Source organism: Apis mellifera, linkage group LG10 (assembly GCF_003254395.2).
Source record: "Apis mellifera strain DH4 linkage group LG10, Amel_HAv3.1, whole genome shotgun sequence".
Lineage (NCBI taxonomy): Eukaryota > Metazoa > Arthropoda > Insecta > Hymenoptera > Apidae > Apis > Apis mellifera.
In genome coordinates, this window is record NC_037647.1 from 10378193 (window position 1) to 10391380 (window position 13188).

Below are 13188 nucleotides of genomic sequence, written 5' to 3' on the forward strand. Positions count from 1 at the left end.
AAATAAAAATCAAATAGAGAACATTATAAATATATTGTTTAAACAATAGCATCTACTAATCAGAAATAATACAGACACATCAGATATTATAAATATATTCTATTCAAAGAAATGGTAATACATATTAATCAAACAGAAAGTAACACATATTATATATTAATTCATTGAAAAAGTAACTTAAAAATTTCAAATAAAGTTACTTTAAGTAATTATTTATTAAAATGCTTGAATAACATTTATTCATTTATTAATCAATAATGAGCAAAATTTATTGGTTAGGAATGAAGTTAGTTCGATAAATTATTTCAATATATTATTGTTCAAAACGTAATAATAATTGCAAATAATTGTAATGGCCGAGATTATATGAGAAGTGGATCGATAATAGCTAATAAGTAATTAAAATAACTTTATTCGAAATTTTTAACTACTTACTTCTTCAACAGATTAATGCCCAACTCTGTTCGTTGGCCATTACAGTTGATCCGTATAATCTCGGTTGTTTGCCATTACAATTATTTGCGATTATTATTACGTTTTGAATAATAAATTATTAAATTAACTTATCGAACTTTAACTTTATTCGTAACTTCGACTATTAAATACAATATATTGTATATCGCATATGTTAATCAAACAAGTAGTGTAAGTAGATAATAGTCAGACAAGAGGTAGTGTAGACTCATAATAATCAGACAAAGAGTAAATACAGACATGTTCTGCTCGAACAAGGATTGATAACAATAATGTTTAATTAATTAATCGATTAAAATTATCTTATATACCATTTTATTAAACACACATTAATTATACTGTCTGAAAAATATCATTCCTTTCCCTTAATTTTTTCGAATTTGCATCATTGTCATTGGATAATTTTAAATTCCCTTTGGAAGATACAAATTTCACACGATATCAACACGATATATCCCTTCAAGAAATTAAACTCGGAGAGAATTAATTCTCTTTAGAGAAGTAAAATTAGAAGTGAAATCGATCGGATCGGACAGCTTAGTAGTAGATGCTTAAAAGTGAACAGAATTGTGTGTGGAGGGGGGGAGGGGAGAGGGGCATCGATCGAGATACGGGCTTCCAAAGGAACAAATTCAAACCTCCCAATTATCGGAACGGATTGGCCAGAGTTCCAAGTGCACGCAACTTGAGCCTTGATCGGGGTGGATATCGAGGCTGGAAACGGAATCAAACAAGAGGCAGAAATTGGCGCAAATAGGTAACGATGGACACGGTCCATTCACGGTGAATGGATTCGTTCGCACGTGAATGAATGGAAGATAGCGCGGAAGGAAGGAGAAGAAGAAAATTCTTCTCTCCGCTTTTAATCTACTGTGTAAATCATCAGTTTTGTAACCACCTGTGCAAATGTACTTTCCCTCTCTCGCAAATGTACACACGAAACGGATGGAACAGGACGGATACGAAACTTGGAAAATAGATCAGAGACAGATTGAGAGGGATAATGCACGAAATATTCGCTCGATTCGACGAACAGGGACAGGAATGTGCGCGTGTGAATACAATTTGCAAAATTGTTTGTCGTATTGGAGGTATTATGTAATTTTATTTGAATTATCATAACATAATGATGATAAATATTTTACTTGGATCATTTTTGATATATGTATATATATATTTTTTTTTATTGAACTGGATATTTTTTAATTTTCTTCGTAGTTTATTTTTCAGTGACAGATCATCAGTTTTGAATACTCTACCCGTGTATGTGGAAAGAGAGAGAGAGGGAAAGATGAACGTTGAATCTATCCTAACATTTACATAAGATTCCTCAAATGCTAAATTTATATCCTCAGCAGCTTTTACCCCTTACATTTTCCAAGTTTAAATTCACGAAAAAAGATACGAATCGTCAATATTCGTAATGTGGAATAATTTCCATGATATGTATATATATATATTTCTTAAAATAATATTTCAAAGTTAAAATTGTGATTGTTATTTATATTTAAAATCTTAAAATCGTAGATGGATGTCATTTACGTATATTTCGTATTTATACAAAGTATATAATAATTTCTAAGTAACTAATATTTTATACTTGCAGAGTTTCAAAGATGGCGTGGTGGAATATAGGGATATTGATATCGATACGATGGATAGAACGAGATATATATCGAGTCCTCTATATCGATTTATCGATATAATCATATTTTTCTCGTTGCCACAACGTGAACTATCTTTTCATCTATGTCAAAAGGTATTTTCGTTTTCTTTTTCTTTTCTTTTTCTTTTTTTTCAATACAAATTCCATCGTTTAATAAGAATCTATCCTTCTTCTTCGTCCTCGTCTCGTCCTTGCTATTTTGCTAAAAAAAAAAAAAAAAAATAAAATCTCTTTCATAAACAACACAATTTTTATTATTGTTATACACGATATTACGGTTTTGTATTGCTTCGAAATTGAATTTTTTATCAAGATTCAACGATTTTAATTCGTGCATAATTTGATGCAAGATTTTAAGATATTTTATTTCTACAATTTATTTGGAATTTCAAGGTTGATCTTGGAGAAGATATGCCGGTTATAGTATTATATATATCGATCTATCGATATACTTGTGTACAGTATGGAGGGAGGAATTACATATGTTTGTGGCTTAGCTACTTACATTTTAGACGCTTTGCTCCGATTCCTCATGTAAATTGCGTCGTTTCCGGTTGACGGATCACAGTCAGACGCGAAACGCTGCCTCTCCTATGTATAAGACACGCTGCAATCGATTTTTAACCTTTCGTTCTCACGCTCACCATTTTCTTACTTCGGCCAGTCGAAGGCCCGCCTTCAGTTTTCATCAATTTCCATTTTAAACATTTCAAGATATACTGGTATTTATAATTCTTTTTGGACAAACGTTGGAAATACATTATTTAACATTTTAATCAATGAATCAACTTTCATTTTCAGGTCAAATTTTGATCAATTCCGTTTAAACGTTCCAAAATGTACTAATATTTATTAAATATTAAATGAGTGAGTAGTATATTTATAATTTTTTTTTCTTTTGGATAAATGTTGCAAATATGTTATTTAACGTTTTAATCAATGGACCAATTTTCATTTTCAGGTCAAATTTTGATCAATTGCATTTAAACGTTCCAAAATGTACTAATATTTATTAAATGAGTGAGTAGTATATTTATAATTTTTTTTTCTTTTGGATAAATGTTGCAAATACGTTATTTAATGTTTTAATCAATAGACCAATTTTCATTTTCAGGTCAAATTTTGATCAATTCCATTTAAACGTTCCAAAATGTACTAATATTTATTAAATGAGTGAGTAGTATATTTATAATTTTTTTTTCTTTTGGATAAATGTTGCAAATTTATTTAACATTATAATCAATAGACCAATTTTTATTTTCAGGTCAAATTTTGATCAATTCCATTTAAATGTTCCAAAATGTACTAATATTTATTAAATGAGTGAGTAATATATTTATAATTTTTTTTTCTTTTGGATAAATGTTGCAAATACGTTATTTAATGTTTTAATCAATGGACCAATTTTCATTTTCAGGCTAAATTTTGATCAATTCCATTTAAACGTTTCAAAATGTATTAATATTTATTAAATATTATAATGAGTAAGTAGTGTATTTATAATTTTTTTTTCTTTTGGATAAACGTTGCAAATACGTTATTTAATATTTTAATCAATGGACCAACTTTCATTTTCAAATTCAAATTTTGATAAATTCTGTTTAAACGTTCCAAAGTATATTGACATTAATAAATACATTATTAACTTGTAATAAGCAATTGTTATTTATAGCTTTGTTTGGTAAACATTCCAAATATATTATTTAATTAATGGATCAACTTTCATTTTCAGGCCAAATTTTGATCAATTCTATTTAATTAAACGTTCCAAAATGTACTAATATGTATTAAGTATTGTAATGAATAGTAGTAGTATATTTATAATTTTTTTTTCTTTTGGAACGTTGCAACGTTATTTAACGTTTTAATCAATGGACCAACTTTCATTTTCAAATTCAAATTTTGATTAATTCCGTTTAAACGTTCCAAAGTGTATTGATATTAATAAATATATCATTAACTTATAATAAGCAATTGTTATTTATAGCTTTGTTTGGTAAACATTTCAAATGTATCATTTAATTAATGGGCCAACTTTCATTTTCAGGCCAAATTTTGATCAATTCCATTTAAACGTTCCAAAATATGTATCATTTATTAACTAAATATAACGAATAATTAAAATACTTTATAATTTTTTGGATAAACGACAAATATTATTATATTTTTTAACCAACCTTTTCTTCTTTTATTTTTCAATATCTTGAAAGCTAAATTTTGATCAATTAATTTTTAAAAATATATAAACATTGATAAATATATATTATTAGTTAATCAAATTACAATAATTTACAAGTTTTTCTTATAATATTTGGCAATATTTCAAATATATATTATATATATTATTATTTAGTTGATTGTATGATATTATTTATTTAATTTTTTAATTGATCAATATGGCTGACTTCATAACTACTCGATACCAAATACATATTTTCATTTCTTCATTCATTCATTCCATTCATTAATTTCACTTCTAAAATCCTCAAATTTTTTTCACTTTTCTCGCTTATTACAGTTAATTCAGCCTCCCTCTTCAATGTGTACGTTTACGTCACACAGTTATAAACGACCTATAAAATAAACAAGGAAACACATTTTACATTTACGAGCAAGCTTTGACTCTCGAACGTTCGAAACACTTGGATGGGCGCTAATTTAAGGAAAATGAATTGCCTTCATCGTTAGCTCTCCTCCCATACTTTCCTGCATCTCTGGCAAATTAAGCTTTTGAACTTCAACTTAGTTTTTGCTCGTTCAGTCTTGGAAATATATGTATATATATATATATATATATATATATAAAACTAAATGCAACTTTAATCTTCCCTTTTCGATAAGTGTAAATCAGTCAAAGAAATCAGTCTGAGAAAGAGAGAGAGAGAGAGAGATTTTTCGAAAGATTGAAGCAAATGCAATCGATGCATTGGAAAAATATTCGCTCTTTTACATTTCTGTCTTCTCCTTTTCAGATTTATTCGTCTCTTCACCATCTTTTTTATCCGCTTATTCATTCCAACACAAGGATGTTATGTATAAACTGTGTATTACACATTATAAATTGACCGATAGTCGGTAAAGAAAATTACGAATCTCTTTCTCGATCTCTTCGGAAAATTTGTAATCATAAATCTTATTTTTTTCGAAAACATGATCGCTCGAAAAGTGAAAATTCTACGTTTCTTTTTTTTCTTCGAAAGAAAATTATTTCGAACGTTAAAATTCTCACTTTCGTATCTTTCGAATAACAATATTCAAAATTCATTAGATACAAAAATTAACGAAATTTTAAAGTTTTCTATAATTTTTTACACATATTTCTAGAGCTTTATTTATAAGAAAATTATTATTATATTTTAATTTTATTCTCGTTCATTCTTTTGATTTATTTTTTGGTCTCTGTTTTATACATCAAAGATCGTGACAATTGAATCGAATTGAAAAGTTAAAATATTTTGTACAAATTGTTTACACAATTATATTATGTAATTTTATATTTATTTTTGTTGGAATAATAATAATATAACATGAATATGACACGTATATATATGCTATATGCTCACCTTTTGCAATATTCGATAAATGAAGCAAGCTACCAATCGATTAAGATAATTAATTAAATTAAATTAATTAGCAACTTCGATATTGCATACATTCGTAAAATATTAACGAGACTGTATTGTACGAAACTGTTTCGCTTCGGTTAAAATTCCAATTTTAAAATTTGTTAATATTAATCCCTCTGAATTTTTAACATCAATGTCAAGCTCATTTTCACCACCAACCGTAAATTTTATACGATTTCCATTCATAATACATTATGATTGAATAATTTTCGATGAAATTAGGAAAAAAAAAATAAAAAAATAAAAAAAGAGAAAGGTACGAGTAATTAAAAAATATTCAATTATCCTTTCAATTTGTTTCGCCCTTCCCCTATGAAATTTTTAATATTTATCGTACCGACCACACGGTCTAGTATATGGCATTAAAAATTAAAAGTCAGTTACTGTAAATGTGAGCAAAGAGCGCACCAAGCACTTTCAATTTTCGAAGAAACAAAATTTTCGATCCAAATCTACACGCGTTGATTACATTATAAATAGTAACTACTATATCGTTAATTTTAAATGATGATCCGTCGCCGAAATTAATATTAAACACGTAGACGATCAGATAAACAGTAATTGATTTATCATTGATTGCCTTCGAGGAATTTATCCCTTCGCTAATTAGATAGGGATCACAAGTCGCCCTGTCTGCCATAAACGTGTCGATATTTCGATCAATCACGAAAATGAATTCCATTGAAAAATAATTATCTCAATTATCTCGATAATTATCTATGAGAATTTTAATTTTATTCAGAAAAAATTCACGAGTGAAGAATTACGAGTTAAGATAAAATAAATAAATAAAAAAATAAAACAATACGCTAAGACATGTCATCATAAGATCAAATATTTTCATATATTCCGAAAGTAGGAAAAAGAAAGAATTTTAGAATTTATCGCGCAATAGAGATTCGAATAACAATGGAGAGCACGCATGAAACGCACGATATTCGGATAACAACGTATAAAGTCGAGTATCTTCGATCCTGTATACGCGCACCGTATGTAATCGTATAGTCATAATTTTACTACAATATACATGTAGCGCACGGTTGCGTGTCATGAAACGCAAATGCGCATTCCTCATTGGAACACGTAGTTTGATTTATGCTTACGAACTCTCACGGTGTTTCCAGGACTACACACTACATATGAGAGATAATAGTGTGAATCAACATCGGTCCAATCCATCCAAACTTTCACGCTTTCGGTGATTTAATCCTTCTTTCGATTAATCATATTATGTGAATCATATAATTCGATTTTTTTAATAATCATCTTTTTGATTTTATTTTATTTTAATTGTCTCTTCGATACGAGTGGTTAATTTATTACTACGTAAATAAGTCGCGACGCATATGATTCTTTCGTAATTGTTTTTTTTTTTAATTTATTTTATTTTTAATTTAATTATCAACCATTTCATATTTCACTTATTTTACGTAAGTAAACTGTGACGATTTTTTTTAAATCTTTTATTTTATGTTTAATTTTATTTTTTATTAAATTGTCTTTCACCTAACCTATTCACTGATATAAAATTATATATTCTTGTAAAATTATCATCAATTTAAAAATGTTTGTTTATAAAGAAGTTTTCTTAATCGATTAATAAATTATACGTACATATATGTATTTAAGTATGAACAATTTTTTTTAAGGAACAGTATCTGATATTTAACCACACAGGCTGATGACAATAGGGAGGATCAAGTTTAGAACGTTTATTGTCCTTCTGCACGCAATCGAGTATGCAGAAGCCATTTGAAAAACACATTTAGAACTTCTTGTTGAATAGTCACGTAAGTACTTGAACGTTATCACTAACGAGTATCACGCAGTGAAGTTTTTATTTTAATGTTAAAATTTTTTAACATTATCTAAACTTTTTTCAAATGGCGAAGAGAAACTTTTTAATTTCTTCCGAAATTATATTTTTAAACTAAATTAGAGAATTATTTAAAATAGAATCTTTTAGATGATTTTTCACGATTTATCGAAAAAATTGTTATCTCGTTATATTTTCAAAGTAAAATATGATAATGGATGTGAACCATGAATAATAATAAATGAGATCGTTTAAATATTTCCTGTATTTATGAAAGAATTCTACAAAGAATTCCCTTTATTTAGAGAGATTATAATAAACTATTCAAAAGGTTAACCAGAGAAAAAAGAAATTTTTCCAACAATCATCCTTTTTAAAAAGAATTCCATTCTTTTTTTCTTATTGTTAGAAATTCTCATTTCTTTAATTCTTATGTTAATATCCAACGTATATTCTTTCATTTAATAGAAAAGTAAAAATGTATTATTTTCTCTTCAAAAGATTTTTAAAATTCAATTAGATCATTGTTTGACAATTATTCATTATCCAATTATATTTCAATCTTATTACCAAAAAATTAAAATCAGAAATTTAATAATTAAACACATTTGATTATTCACATAAATATTAAATGATAAGAAGTTATTAAATTTTAATAATTCGTAGAAATGATATCAAAACGGAGTATTTTCTTTTTTCTAGGTTTAAAAAAAAGAAACAGAAAGAAGAATTCAACGTAAGAGTATCACTAAGAATTTTTTAATCCAAGGATAATTAAAATTTTCCAAGGTTGCAAAACGTGTGAAACGAATTTTGGCGTTGTTTAGATAAAACGATAAGAAACCATGGAATGACCAGCCAGTTCTTCCTCCTGTCTCCTCCACTCTATTAGATTTTTATCCGCGAGCTAAAGTAAAAAAAATGCGGTTTATCACAACGAAGCCAACAACACGGCGCAGGATATAAGAGAAAAAAATTATAGCTGCATGTGAATCGATAACGTGTCAAGAAATAGAAAAAGTTGATTAAAATGTTTTTTAGTTATGTATTGAGGTAAACGATTAATATTTTGAACACCTATAGAAAATTTAAAAAAAATTGAAATATAAATTGTATTGCAAGTCCTTCGCTTTTAATCGCTGAATATCTATATTCATGTTTTTATACGAATGTATGAATTGATATAGAAGAAACATACGCAAAACTTTTAGAAGACTCGAATAATTATTCTTCTCAATGTTACAAATATTAATATCAATTTAATTTGCATCAAGTTGCAGAATTCTTTTATGAAAAAATTTTTTGAAATTATAACTTAACTTTCGATTAAATTCCTCAATACTTGTCACTTCAAATTTTTATAAAGATAATATGTTTTGCTTTTCTCAAGTGTAAATTTTATATCATTTATTATCATAATTCGTCGCAAAACAATCTTTACTGTATTATATTCGAAGAATTTATCGTTATATATTTATCCAACAGTGAATATTAAAATCGTATCGTACATTATTTTTGTTGTGTTTGTACCAATATTAATTTAATTTGCATCGTTGGAATTTTTTGAGCTTATAAAAGCTAACTTAAATACTTTATTCGTGTTTAAATTTTATATCATTTATTTAAATAAATCAATTAAAATTTTATTAATAATCAATTGTAAAATATTCTTCGACGAATTATATTCGATAAAAAAATAAGATTTATTATCTTGAATGCTAATTCATGTTTGTCTAGCAATACCAATTTAGTCGATGAATTTTTTGAGATTAAATATTAAAATAACGTAATAATAACTGTTTGTATCTGAATTTTATATCATTTATTTACAAAATAAATTAATCAAAATTTCACTAATAACCAATCGTAATGCATTGAAAGAATTTTTCATGAAAGAATATTTTGAAGTTATGAAATTCTAACCTAACACTTTATTGTTCTTCTATCTAAATTTTATATTATCTATTTATTAAACAAAGCAATCAAAATTTCATTAATAATCAATAATCAATTGCAAAACACTTTTCGAAATATTATATTCAATAACAGAAGGATTAATCGTCTTGGACGATAATGTATGCTTTTGTTCACCATTACGCGTAATTAGTATTAATCCGTGAATTGATAGGTTTCGGCTACGATTAGAATACCGAACGACATTAATAACGGGTCGGTGAATTCGGTTTGTTATTAATTGTGCATGGCAAAGCCAAGGTGGTAGCCACGATGGCCAGATATCGGTACGTTACAACGTGTTATACGTTAACGTTTCCACGTGCTCGCACTTCTGCACAACCGAATGAAGCAATTTGATCCCAATTAGCGAATCTCGAATTAAATCCGCAATGACCACCAATTAAAATTGTCGCGTTATTGAATTTCTTTCCCTTGTTTAATTACATGGCGATATATACGTGTAGATACATGTTTATTCACACATACATATTTCATGGTATAAATATTATGAATGTTGAATGAATTTAATTTCTAACACATGTAAATTCTCAGTATGATATAAATTTTATGAAAGAAGTTAATTTACAATATCATGTGAATTATTTTTAATTTGTTTTTTGGTTTGCTTTTTTTTTTTTAATTCTTTCTTAGAGGATGTACAAGTGTAAAAGTGTATATTTATGCATATTTGGATATTTGGTGTATTTTGTGAGAAATTCTGTATTTTTTAATTTTCACGATAAAATGACCTTTTATATTATTATATTTTGTTTTTATCGAATTTTTTTCGTTATCTTCATTATGGAATATATGCAACACGCGTATGTAACAAAATTTAGCGATAGCCAACGTTCGTTTATACGTTTATATGTTTGAAATAAATTGCAATTTTATTAAAAAAAAAAAAATAGATAGGCCGATGCGCGTTTCTTGATTTTCAGATATTGTTTATTTAATTTATGCAAGGTATAAATTGCATCTTATGATTTACGCTTATTATTTCAAATGAAAATATTGTTATATAATAAAAATTATATTTCTTTTCATTTATTTGTATCTAAATCATTTTTTTAATAATTCATAATATTATAATTTACAATATTTGTATAATTATCTGAAAAATTTTACATAATTTCTTACACAAGCTTATATCCAATAATTGTATTTGGAAAATATTAGAATATTGAACATGCTGATTTTTTAATTTCAGTTTCAATTTCGGTAATAAAATAATTTACTGAGAAAATTAAACGTATAAAATTAATAATTAAACACAGGTATTTGTATGTAACATTTTACACATATATTTTTCTGTTTTAATATATATTTTATATACATTTTTAATAATATTTGAAAATGTTTCAGATAAAAGTTGAATAGTTTCAAGAGGAGCATATGCTACTATTATTAATTTTTTGAAAGTGGACGTGTAAGATGCTTGTGAAAGTCAACTTTAATTTTTTAAATGAAATCATATATTTTTAAATATATTAATTGATGCAATGAAATTTTTTACAAAAAAGTATTAAACTATGCAAATCAAAAAGTCATTTAGAATTTATAATAAATATTTTTCATTTATGAAATAAATGGTTTTTTGCTATAAATAGCTTAGTATTTTTTTTTTATAAAAAATGATATTTATTAATGTATAAAAGAATATACAATTTCATTAAAAAAAATTATTTCGATTTTCATATTAATTCTATTCATTTATAAAAAAATTAATAACATCAGAATACATATATTATTTTCTTAAAAAAAATTTAATTTTTATCTAAAACTTTTCTTATTATCAAAAAGCAACGAGATATTTTGGATGATACACTGTATATCATCAAAAATTATTTTTATTTACTTAAATAATATTGATCTGAATCTTGATATTTTTTGATTTCTTGATTTTTTGATATCCATCTTCAATTTAGATCCATTTATCCATATTGGAATCTAAAAAGAAATAATATTGTAACATTAACAACTAAAAGATTCTAAATAACTAAAAAAATTTGTGAAACCAATTTCAAATCTCTGGTTACTCCTGCATCAAATAATTAATCCAATTTGTTACCCCCTATGATTAAAGCTCTGTAGAGATTGAACTTTTACCATCTTTTTAGAGATATTATCCAACACTCTTCCCATGTTTTACTAGAACATAAAGATTATACAAGGGAAAAGGATGGAGGAGGACACAAATGAGTAAAAGAAAGGAGAGAGAGAAAGAGAGAGATACATTGATAGCGTATAAGAGAAGGAACGACGAGACAGAGTACCAGAGAGGTAAATTTATTTGCATAGGCCCCTTGAGTCTCTTTCGAGCGGAAATACAACTAATTGGATTCCCTAGCATCAGCGTATACGTATGTATGTGATCTCAAGTATGTGTATGTGTCAGCTTGGCTGGCCATTTCTTTTTCTTCTTTTTTTCTTTTTTTTTTTTTTATTTTTCTTCTCTTTTTAAACTGAAGTAGAAAGAAGCCAGAAGGAGGACCTACCAAGAAAAGTACATTGGCTAATGTAATTTCGTCTGTATGCAGTAAGCTTGCGTGCCTTTCTCTCTCTCTCTCTCTTTCTCTTGGTATTCTATCTTCTTTTCAGTCTTGTATTCGTTTCGTCCTTTTCTCTTCAATCCCTTTACGCTCGTCGACCGGTCGAAAATTTATTTTTCCAGCACGGGAACCGTGCTAAACTCTCCAAGACGTAGTGGAGATTTAAGCATATTCTAAGGTTGTTGTCGTTCCACCCCCCCTCCTTTCGCACTCCCTTGTTCCCTTTTAGGCTGTTTCGTCGTTTTCTGCATTTGTTTAGCATTTTAACGGTGTGCATTTAAATGGGTTTTAGCGAAGAGAATCCTTTTTGAATTGTTTCACTCCGTATTTTTTTCCTTCCTTTATGTTGAAGATGAAGTATTTTTTAAAAGATTTAAAAGAAGAGAAACGTGAAACAGTTAATATGCGACGCTTAGTTTATCATTTTGTGATTAAATAATGGAGGAAATATTAGTCGTTGAAATGCATTGTTTGATAATTTCAATGTTTCAATTTGCAGCTTCTTAAAAAAAAATCATCCTTTATCCTCATTCTTGTACTTAAATAATTATCCAATCCTTCTTCTTGTACTTAAATAATTATCCAATCCTTCTTCTTGTACTTAAATAATTATCCAATCCTTCTTCTTGTACTTAAATAATTATCCAATCCTTCTTCTTGTACTTAAATAATTAAAATATATGATAAATATTTTTAGTAAAAAAAAAAAAATCATGATAAATACATGTTTATAAAAAGATACTAATCTTTGATTTCAAACATCATTACAATAAATATTGTTATTGTGAAAGTCTTATTTGACAGTTATTGATTATTAAAAAGTTCAATTATCCAATGTAAATCATAAAATTTAAATAAATTTTCATTTGATATCAATTAATTTATATTAATTTTACGTTTAATTTCAGTTGTCTCGGATCAAATAATTAAATAAAAATTGATTTTTTTAAATTAAAATCTGTTAGCCGATTTAATTTATCTAAACTGTTTTGAAAACTGCTAGATAAAACTTTTACAATAGCACTCAAAGTGATTAATCTATTAAACATATTAAAAAAAAAAAATCACGGAAATCCAAGATCTAGTATCTTTAAATAA

General features: G+C 26.7%; 2 long non-coding RNA genes across 2 annotated transcripts; both read left to right on the forward strand.

Annotated features, from left to right (window-relative positions):
- The first annotated feature begins 290 nt into the window (after nucleotides 1-290).
- LOC100576750 lies at nucleotides 291-2853 on the forward strand. Its single transcript, XR_003305434.1, has 3 exons — nucleotides 291-1231; nucleotides 2081-2233; nucleotides 2534-2853. It is a non-coding gene; the product is annotated as an uncharacterized LOC100576750 (long non-coding RNA).
- A 2887-nt stretch (nucleotides 2854-5740) lies between these two features.
- LOC113219039 lies at nucleotides 5741-8558 on the forward strand. The gene is made up of 3 exons (XR_003305435.1): nucleotides 5741-7196; nucleotides 7416-7556; nucleotides 8285-8558. It is a non-coding gene; the product is annotated as an uncharacterized LOC113219039 (long non-coding RNA).
- Nucleotides 8559-13188: the final 4630 nt, after the last annotated feature.